The following is a 10,687-nucleotide window of genomic DNA, read 5'->3' on the forward strand; positions in this document are numbered from 1 at the left end:
AAAAAAAAAAAAACATATCTAGTGTACAAAAGCAATCAGGACTTATTCACTTTATCGTAACAAGCACTGATGAACTGTATGAAAGTGGCAAATCTCATAAAATACCTGTATCTCCCTCTCACTCTTTGGGGAGGAGATATAATATGTTATTAATCCTATCTATTTAACAGAAATACAGAGCATGTAAATTAAATGGACTGTGTGCACTGCTGAATACAACTTGGGAATAAAGTGATTATCACAAACAATTACACATACAAAATCTACACTATCAAAGTAAAAGATTATCTAATTATTGGATAATTCAAGGAGCTCTAGAAAACTAATTTGAAAATATAGTATGTTTTCATCTTACATTTCCCAATCAGTTACCTAAATGGCAGCTTCCTCATTGTCATAGTTGTCTCCTATATATAAATTAAAGGCATTATTGTCCCATTGTTAATCTAGGGACTTCCAAACAGATGATGTCCCTTCAACTCAATAAAATATGCTGATGCCATCTTTCTGACTTAGGGTTACACATATATTATGTCATTTTCTGTGCCTATCTAAGTAAGCATCATTCAGTTGAGAATGCTAACTTTTGAAACGTCAGGCACTATATTTGTTAAATATGCTCCAAGCAAAATCAGTCTAAAGAAATAAGAGCACTCAACACATTTTTGCCAACAATGACATGGATTTGAAGAATCTGGGACAGGCCATCAGAAAGGCTAGCCATGCAATGTGTACTTACTTCACCGAGACTGTGAATGATCCGCTGTGACTACACTAAAGATGCAATGCTAGATTACTTTAAACAGCTCCTAGATAGAGAACATAGATGTTCTCTTAATTCCTTCATAGATGAGGAATTAAGAAATCCTATAAATCTAGCGGTTCACATTATTACCAGTGCAGGAGGCAGCGAAAATTTAAATTTAAACAGGTAGTGACAAATCCTCAAGGATTCAGTGAACCATGTATTCTCCCTTCCTCACTTGTCAACATTCCCAAGTTATTTCTTCACTAATTGCACTACTTTCAAGCATTTGTAATGATCAAATGCAATTCAAAAAGACATATATCCCACAACAAGGATATTAAAAAAGAATTTCCCAATCTCCTGCATGAATGGAAACTTTTCCATGCCAACAATTTGGAGTAAGAAGGATTTGTATCACTAAACCATCAACCATAAAAGTAAAAAGGACACAGAGAAATGTGGATCTAAATGTAAACCTACTATTAGGTAAATATAACATAGAACTAATAGTTATAAAGAAGAAAGTAATCTCACACATTACTTTTAAAATGCTAGCGCAAAAATTCCACAGTTAATATTTGTACCCCACTCCTCCCACCGAGGCTTGTTTTTTCAGTGATGCAAAGCCCTGCCTGATGTTTTGGTGACACTTCATGATGTTGGGAAATATCATGCACCCACTCCATGGGAATGGCCATCACTGGGAGATGCAGCACCATCCTAATGAGTTGCAAAATCAAAAAAAAAAAAAAAAAGCACACATCGCTGAAGTCAAGAAGCACAAAACGGCAAACGGTCAAGTTCCAACAGCTATAAAGATCCAAGACATTATGAGCTTTTAATGAGTGAAACATGCCATGAGAAAGAGACCTTCTGTCAATAAATCCAAATCCTGGTTCACTAATTAAACCATTTAATACAGTGTCTGAATATGTAGACACCAGACTTCAACATTTCTTAATTATATTCAATTCCAGGCATATTTTTCCATTTAATTGACATTCTGAAATGCCTTTACAGTTCTATCAGATAGGTACCCAATTCTCAAGGGATATTGCTACGCACTTCTGAATTCTGATTCATCTAATTGAAATTGTTATTTTGAAACTTTTTTTGAAATGTAGGCAAGATTCATGCCCCACCTTCTCCATAACTCCAACAATGTTAGTCATCTGCATTTGGCCCACTTTTGATGTGTACATTTCTTTACAGTGAAGCTCTCTACAGCCAGACCAATCTGATGAAGCTGTATCTACAAACTCCAGGCTGGCATGGGACCATGCCACATGAATCACACAACACACTGCTCAGTCACAGCACCAACTGCCATCAATTAGCCACCACTCAGCACCAAACAGAGAATTTCAAACTGCAGTCTTAAAAGCAGACTTCAGATGCCCCAAATATTAATCCCATACTTAGACATTTAAAAAAACCCACACAATGTCATTTGCAATAGATGCTCCAGGTTTCGGAAAAAACTAAGATAACCCTCCTCCCAAAATACAGCTTCATTCTGCTTTTGAAGAACACACGCACACATGCACGCACACAAACACACACAGTGTTTATCTGATAGAAAAAATGGTATTCACACTGTCATTAAGCACATTTGTCACTAGGCTGAATCAGTATTGTCTGGCATGATTTCAGATGTTTATAAATGTTAAATCATGTTCAATGATATTGAGTAGCATTAATAATTTGGGGTTTATTTCAAAATGTGAAACGTCATAGCTGCTCCAGCATGCTTAACTTTTTAACCTTCCACAGCACTGAAAAGGCTAAAATTTTTATCAGATTGTTCAGAATTTAATTTAGTTGAAGTCCTGAAGTCTCAATTAAACCTCCAGTTAACCTTTCATATCTGTACCTTATTCAACAGCTGGGCTTATCTCTGACATTTCAAAAAAATAACTGAAATATTATTTGTAGCAGCTTTGCACAGTACACGTATCAGCAAGTCATGGTGAACGTCCACAGTAAAAGTTCTAGTCTTTTCGCCCACATCCTGGAAGCTTGGATTACTAGGCATACCATTTACTTGACTTTTTTTCATGTTAAAAAGTAAGCAGCAGCAGACCTGAATGCTGAATTCCTAAAGGACAGAACACCTCAGCATTCTCTCTGTGCCAAAGCTAACTCTGAGATTCATAACTAAGCCTCAAATAGAGGGAAACAGAGAACTCCGAATACGCTAAGTACCTCACTCTGTAGGAATGACATTTTTTCCCTTCATGGGCCAGAAGCATGCCTGCCAAACTTAGTAGGCCCCTTCCACCTTCAACATTAAACAGTGCTGTGATTTTATTTCCCTTAAGTGTATACATCTTTAACCACAATTCCCTCAGGACACCATTTTTTTTTTTAATGCATTGCATCCCTTGAAATCCCCAATAATAAAAAGAGAATTGAGCAAATATTGATGATTACTTCAAATTTATTCTCTGAATTCATAATTACATTAAAAAGACACTCCCCTATCCCCACCCCCTAACAAGAATCCAATCTGAAAAGAGGAATTTCTGTTCCTGGAGATGTCTGAAACTTTCTAAATTTCATTGACACGTGCCCCGGACCCTGCTATGATTACTATGTGGAGAAGGAACTGAGGCAAACTAAAGTGAAACTGAGGGGTAGATTCACATTAGGCAACAGAAAGAATGTTAAGCACTGGCAAAACTGAGAACCAAAAAAACACAGGAGGTGGGAATCTATGAACCTTCCTGGCCACCTCCTTCAGGGTCAGTCCAGCTCAACTTCAACCCAGCATAGAGTCCAGGGGTTACAGTCACAGCAGGAGAATGAAGAGCACGTGTTCTTGACTTTCACTCCCATTCCCTGAGGTCTAGGAGCTTTGGGCAGGAGGAAATTCTAATACCAGACCTGATGCACAGCCTTTGCAGCCGTTTCTCAACCCAATAAAATTACCTGCAAGGCTTCCAAAAATACTGATGCCTAGGTCCTACCCCCAGAGATTCTGATTTGAATGGTCTGGATGCAACTCGGGCATCAGGGGTTTTAAAAGCGTTTGGGTGATTCTAAAGTGCAGTCAAGGCTGAGATCACTGTTGGGAGCTTTGGGGTAGGGTGAAAAGCATCACAGGGTTAAATGTGAATAGGTAGTGCCATAAACAACACATTAAATTTTATGAAAACAGCAAACATGAATGATTCTTAAAAGGATCCCCTAAAAGGCAGCTTATATGCACTGATACTCTTCGATGCTACCAACAGTCAACTACAAACCCCAGAATTGTTGATGTAACCAGTAGGAAGCCAGTGTGTGTACACGTAGGGGAGGAAATGGGTGCAAACGTGTACCTGCATGTAGGCTCCCAGACACATTTAAAACACCGAAAGGTCTTCTCTGAAGGGGTCGGGGGTGGGGGGCGGCACAAAAAGATAATAAGGGCCTGAATAAATTCTGGTGTCTTCCCAAAAGATGTCTAACATTCTGACAGCCTACTTTGCCTGTTCCATGAATATGTTCTTTCAAAAAGGAGCCCTGTGCTAAAAAAATGAAAGAATTACTTTTGTGGTATCTTGCCTACATTAGCGTTTCACTAAGAATTATTAAATGGGTTTCTATCCACTTTATACTCCCCCTAAAAGTTTACTTCAGCTCCTAGTAATCTCTCCCTCCTCCAACCCTGTTCGCCGGCACTCTTTTGTCAATTAGCAAATACGACCATGTGTTGATTGGTAGTTTTCACACATGGGTATCCCCCATCTTCCCAACTAAACAGAAAATATATAGAAGCAAAGGATATATTTTGTTTTTACAAAGGATACATTTGAATTCTGCCCACTTCCTTGCAAAGGAGGCAGGTTTAGTAAGTATAACTGAAAATAAATTTAAATGAAATGAATTTTTTAAAGAGATAAAATAAAAATAAAAGTGAAGCTTTTAAAAAAATATAATAAATGATTTAAATTCTGTGTGACTTTACAGAATGAGAACAAAGGGATAAATTAAAGACATACAAGGGCAAGAGTTAATTAAACAAATTTCCTTTATTAAATAGAGGCTAGAATCCAGTCATGGAACCCTGAAAGATCAGAAAGTTGAAATACTAAGATTTGCTCAAGGATCCCATTCAAGGTACCCTGTACAACTTTTCTGTCCAGGAAAGGCAATACTTATAAAGCAATGTCTAAGGGAGGAAAGTCACACAACCCTCCCCAGACCTCCACCTGGGCCTCCACATTCATACATATCTCTACAGTGAAGGAAGGAACATCTCTGATTATATGAAGAGTTTGGTCAAGTTTTGAAATCTGTTCTCTATTTTCTCTGACCATCATTATGCCAGTAAATTCATTCTCCAATAGTCATCCCTTATGCTTCAAAGAAAAATATCACAATTCTAGGACCAGATAAAATTAAGACTAACCTGGGAATACCATTCCATTTCGGAACTACAAGAATGGGTCATTTGTCACTGTTATACACAACTAATAGCATATTTTGGTAGACCAGAAACTGGCTCAAAGCCACTAGACAAGTGTCAAACATGTTCTCAATAAATTCAATCTGTGGCATTAAGCTGAATCTCAATCTATCTCAATCTCTCTCTCTCTCTCTCTCTCTCTCTCTCTCTCTCTCTCTCTCTCTCTCTCTCTCNAATCTATCTCAATCTCTCTCTCTCTCTCTCTCTCTCTCTCTCTCTCTCTCTCTCTCTCTCTCTCTCTCTCCTTTTCCTTTAAGAGAAGCCAAGCTTTCTTCAAATTATTCTTAGACGGGAATTTGGGAGAAAGGAGGCAATGTAAAGAAAAAAAGAAAAATCTTATTAAAGGAGTAGATATTCTTCAATTGACAGAAAAATCAGTAATTGACAGAAAAATCAGTAAGTTTGAGAAGCCTGTAGGATCAAATTGACCAAAGCACAGAAAAGATATTTACTCTTAGAGTCGTCCCATTGGAAACTGCCTAGGCCACAAGTATTTATTTTGTGCCTACTAGGCAGTAGGCACTGTGGTTGTCCTCAAGAGGACAGGCTATAAAACAAAGATCCAACCCTTACAGTGGGCAGAAAGATGTGCATAATCACATAGTTGACAATTAGAGATTGAAATGTGTTTTAGCAAATTTTATCAATAAGCAAAAATATACACAGGACTTGTGTTTCTTCCTTCAAGTTTTTAAGACTATGAATATCTGTTGAAATCTGGGGCTCTCTTATCTGCAGGAAAAAAATGGGCAGGAGATGTATCCTTCCCTCTAAATCTGTCAGATTCCTTTCTTTTAAATTTTCATTCATTCCTGGTGTTTGTCACAATCAGCAAAGACAATGGTTTCATCAATAGTCCTTCCTCAGCAATCAAAGGAAATCAATCCAAATGGACTGGCACACCTGATCCCATCAGATGATCCCCACTCAATGCTCCTGAAGAAGGAAAAAAAAAATCTAGGAACGACCCACAATGGAAAAAAAAAAATTCCCAATAGTATCCTTTTTTTGTTGCCTCAGAGGGAAAAGTCAACCCACTAACCAATTGGACCCATGTAGAGTATCATGGAATGCCACACCTAACTCTACAAATAGTAAGGTAAAGCCACCTTGGTCCTATTTGCATTGAGCTATTAATAAAGCATAACAACACAACCATAGGAAACACTCCTCAGACCAGCTGGTAATGACTAAAGATCCTCTTTTCCGTGGCAATTGCCTACTTCTTTCTATTTGACATAATTCATCATCAGTCAAATTAGAGTCGGTCATTCTGCAGCGAAAAATAAAGCAAGGATAACATAACCTGACACATCAAAATGTTCTTATGTGAGCTGCCTGAAGAGCTGCTGCTTTACAAAAAGCTATGAGCTGGCAAAATCAGCATATAGCGTACAGGTCAGTGGGCATACACTCTGTTTATTGCTACTCATTTCATTTTTGAGTAGCTCAGCACAACTGTAATTGCTAGTTATGAGATAGACTGGGTCCGGGCTTTTTTTTTTTTTTTAATCCCCCAAAATGACTGTGCCAGGAACCAGAATAAATAAAATTTGGAAAAAGCAAATGGGGTTGGGGTGAGAGCTTGATAGCCAGTCACTGGGCAACAAACACTGGCTGTGAAAATCCTGCAGTTTACAAGAGATGGAGCCAGCCCAGCAGCTGACCGATTTCTGATCTCTGAGCCAGCTGCCTTTCATGTGGAGTTCTCTGTGTGGTTCAGATATGAAGACATTAAAACTGGACAGTTGTGGGAACTTTCTCATCCCAGCGCACTGTGCATAGAAATTGGCCCCAGCACCATTCATTATCCAAGTTCCAAAACGGCAACAACAAGGACTCATGATTAAATATCTGCATTCGGTTTAATTCTAAGAGACAACTTTTCTCCTTGTAAAATGTTAAAAACCCTTCCCCCACTCCAACCCTGTTAGAAGAAAAGCACATCAAAGCGCTCAAGTTATTATGCATTTTTTGTCTTTGTCTCTTGGCGCCCTGGTTTTCTTGGCTGTTCTTTATTCTCTCAGTGCTCCAATTTAGAAATAAAAATCAAAAAAAAAAAAAAAAGGCAGGAGCAGTTGGCTCGGCACAGTTTCCAGGATTCTGCAGAATCTCAAGCTCTCAGTCGCTTTTCCCTCATTCTCTTTCCTCCACCCCCACCCTTCTTTTCCTTCTCAGATTCAAATCTCCACGTCACAAACCAGAACATCATTCAAGCCTTCGATAAACGTTAAGATGAAGTTTTGCCTGCCGTTGGAGGCAAAACCTGGGCTCCCTTTGATGGATACCGAGAAGTGGGCGCCTCGGTCCTCAATTCCTAGATCGCAGGCTTCCCGTTTTCCACCACCTGAACTTGCCGCCTGAATTAGTGGCAAAGCCGTCTGCAGTTCTTTCTGGTGGGTTCCCAGTCTCCGCATTTATTTTAACTCGGCCCGGGCGCAATCAGGGAATCTAATCCTAGCAACAAAGCCAGGAACACAAATCCACCGTGATGAACTGCTTGGCCTGCTCCCCCGCCCCCTTCCTCCCACCGCCCCCGACTTGCCTTTGAAAAGACAAGCGTTGGGGCCAGGAAATTAATACGTCCGAGGCGGAGAGGAGAAAAGCGGCAGAATACCAATGGCCAGGAATGGTTTGGGTTTCGTTGTTTACATCTATTTTTTTAAGCATCAAGGACCCACATGTGTGAACCCAAGCTGGTCAAGCCCCCCCCCCCATGGGTGTGTAGCACAGCCTTAGGAGCTGTCCATACTGCTCTCCCCCTCCCCCTCTCCCGTCTGGCTGGGGCTCGGTGAGTGGGGGAGGTTCGCGCGGGTTTGTCTGACACTTGTAAATGGAAGTGGGATCCAACTTGGAAAACAAACGCGCCAGAGTCTGGGGGCGGGGAGGAGGAGGAGAGCAGAGGAGGGGAAAAGACTTCCATCATTAGCACAGTCCGCGCTTCCCTCCTTCCCCTCCCGCCCTCCCGCCGCCGGGGCTGCAGGTTCGCCCAAATCAGAAGCGGAGTCCCACTGGGTGCGCGGCGGTGAGAGGGAGATCCTGGCCGAGGCGCGGAGAACCCGCCAGAAGCCGCGGACCGCTGCCACCGACCGCCCACACTCCGGGCTGCAGGCTTTTCTTCCTCCCAGGAACCTCTCCTAGACCCGCTCGGCGACCTTGTCAGGTTTCTGCAGCCTCTCTCCTTCCTCTCATCCATTCGGGACCCTCTTCCACTACCTGGTTTGCCCCCGTTATTACACGGAGCTACAGTTTCAGGATGCCACCACCGCCACACACTTGTCTCGGGAGCCCCACCCTTTCCTCTCGCCGCTGGCTACTTAAGAGGCTCCTTTAGCTCGCAGCCAATCTCCCGCCACCCCCACATCCTTGCCCTAAGCGCCCGCCCACCCACTAGAGTGGACCGGAGAAAAGTGAACAATAAAAGTTGCTTTCCGCTAAGCCTAACTGTGGTCAATGTTTAACCATCTCGGAAAGCACACGCGACAAAAGTCAGCGGAAGAGGGGAGGAAGGAATACAGACCACAGCACTGCTAAAAATACCCGTGCTTGCCACCTCGCGCAAGCCGGGGGGCCAGATGCACTTTAGCTCAGCGACCCCCACTGGCGGAATCCTGGCGCGCAATGCGCGCCGCTCGAAGACAGCCGGAGCCACCTCCGCTGCCTATCAGCCCGCGCCCCAGACGCCCACCACGGCCCCTCACCCACACTGGTCCCAACGAAGGGGTCGATCCAGATCCGCCCGGACGGGACCCAAAGTTCCGAGCAGGCCCGCCCTCGTGTTCCCTCCCCGCGACCCAGAGAGGGCTGCAGTGCAACCCCAGGACAGTCAGGCCCGCGCGGCTTTCTTTTCAAAGACAAGCAACCTTCACTCGTGCCCGCCAAAAATCATGCCTTCTTCCAAAGCATTCCGTTTCCCTCTCCCTGTCAAGATAGGAAGGAAAAGTCCCTCCTCTTGCCATGCCGTAAAAGGCTGTCCCTTCAGTCTGAGAGCAACTGCCATTCAGCAAAGCTTACTCTGCCCATGACCCCCGCAAGCCGGAATCAAGCGTGGAACAGACCGGTAGACTGGTAAACCCTTCCTCTCCCAGCCCAAAGTGCAGGTGGGTTCCCTGCTCCGCCCGAAGCCTAGCCAAGCGACGACCCAACTTGCGCCTCGGGGTTCCTCAAGTGCATCCATGGGCATATGAACATCCCCACTGCGCCTTACAGGCACGGGTTACCAAGCAGGCTCGCCGCCTGGACCCTCTCATCCACCTGCACCGGCGGCCCGGGCTGGGAGGGGGGCGGGGATGGATGCACCGATCCGCAAGCCCCACGGACCTCCTTCTCCAATCCTCATCCCCAAACTTAGCCAACTCTTCATGCCAACCTCCCGACTACCGCAGCAGGGCAGAGCCTCATTCCCCTTCTGGCGGCGACGGTGGCTCGAAGCCGTGTCGAAGCAGGAACTTTCCAAGGTGAAAAGTTTCCCCTATGCGCTCGGCCGGCTCTCGCCTTCCCGGAGCCCACCTCGCAGCCCATTTGCACCCAGCAGCTGGAGCCGTACTCCGGACAGCGCGCTCCAGCCCATGCACCCGGCAGCCAAAAAAAATCACACTAAAAATCCCCCACGCACCCTTGACTCCGCCAGAGATCCACGGCTCCACCAGGCGCTTCCCCCGTGGTCTTCCTCTGCGGGTGCTCCTGCCCAGGGCGAGCTGGCCACCCGGCCGCTGCCGCCGCAGAGCTCGCCGTGCGCTCGCCGGGACTGGAGCTGCAAGCAGAGCAGAGGCGCTCGGGACGCCGCCGCAGCCACGGGGGCTCGCAGGCGGAGGAGGGAAGCCAGGAGGAGGAGAACGGCAGCGGGAGGAGGGGCACGGGGGCGCGAGATCCCAATCTGCAGCCCAGATTACAGCGCAGCCTGCCGGGAGGAGCGCCGACTCTCCAGTCGGTTCCGAGCTGCCCCTGCCGCCGCTACTGCTCGCCGCCTCGCTACTCCCAGCTCCCCATCACAGCCGACGCCGACGCACAGCCAAGCCCCTCTTCCTCGTCTCCCCCTCTCGCTTCTCTCTTGCTGTCTCCTCCTCCCAAACCGCGAGAGAAAAGGGCGAGGGGGAGAAAAACCTCGGCGTCCGGGATGACGAGCGATCTCGGAGCGCGGCGCAGGGGAGAGGGGGCGGGTGGGAAGGGGGGTTGTGGGGGAGGCGAGGCGAGCTGGAGGGCGCTCCCGGCGCCTGGCCTGAAAGCTGGACTAATTTTAGAGCGCTAGTCTTTCTCCACCGGTCTCTCGGGGCTCGGGGATAACACCAATGTGCCTTCCTGCCGCGGGGTAGAGCGTGGTGCGGTCAGAGAGTGCACACACACAGCTTGCAGTCCCACAGCACCACAGCCCCGCGCAGAGGTTGAGCACGTGTTACCCTCCTAGGACAGGTGAGGAAATTGAGGCACATCGAGGTGAAAATGGCTTCTCTAAGATCCCAACGTTAGTTTCTAGCGTGAAGATTAAA

General features: G+C 45.4%; 1 protein-coding gene across 3 annotated transcripts in view; it reads right to left on the minus strand.

Moving 5' to 3' along the window:
• FAT3 (FAT atypical cadherin 3) overlaps positions 1 to 10,183 on the minus strand; it is a 658,207-nt gene extending 648,024 nt beyond the window's left edge. For all 3 annotated transcript variants that reach the window (XM_019663735.1, XM_019663734.1, XM_019663733.1), the window contains exon 1: positions 9,817 to 10,183. The gene's annotated coding sequence lies outside the window, so the exon portion shown is untranslated. The remainder of the gene's footprint in view (positions 1 to 9,816) is intronic.
• Positions 10,184 to 10,687: the final 504 nt, after the last annotated feature.

This window comes from Hipposideros armiger, unplaced genomic scaffold, assembly GCF_001890085.2.
Source record: "Hipposideros armiger isolate ML-2016 unplaced genomic scaffold, ASM189008v1 scaffold_402, whole genome shotgun sequence".
NCBI lineage: Eukaryota > Metazoa > Chordata > Mammalia > Chiroptera > Hipposideridae > Hipposideros > Hipposideros armiger.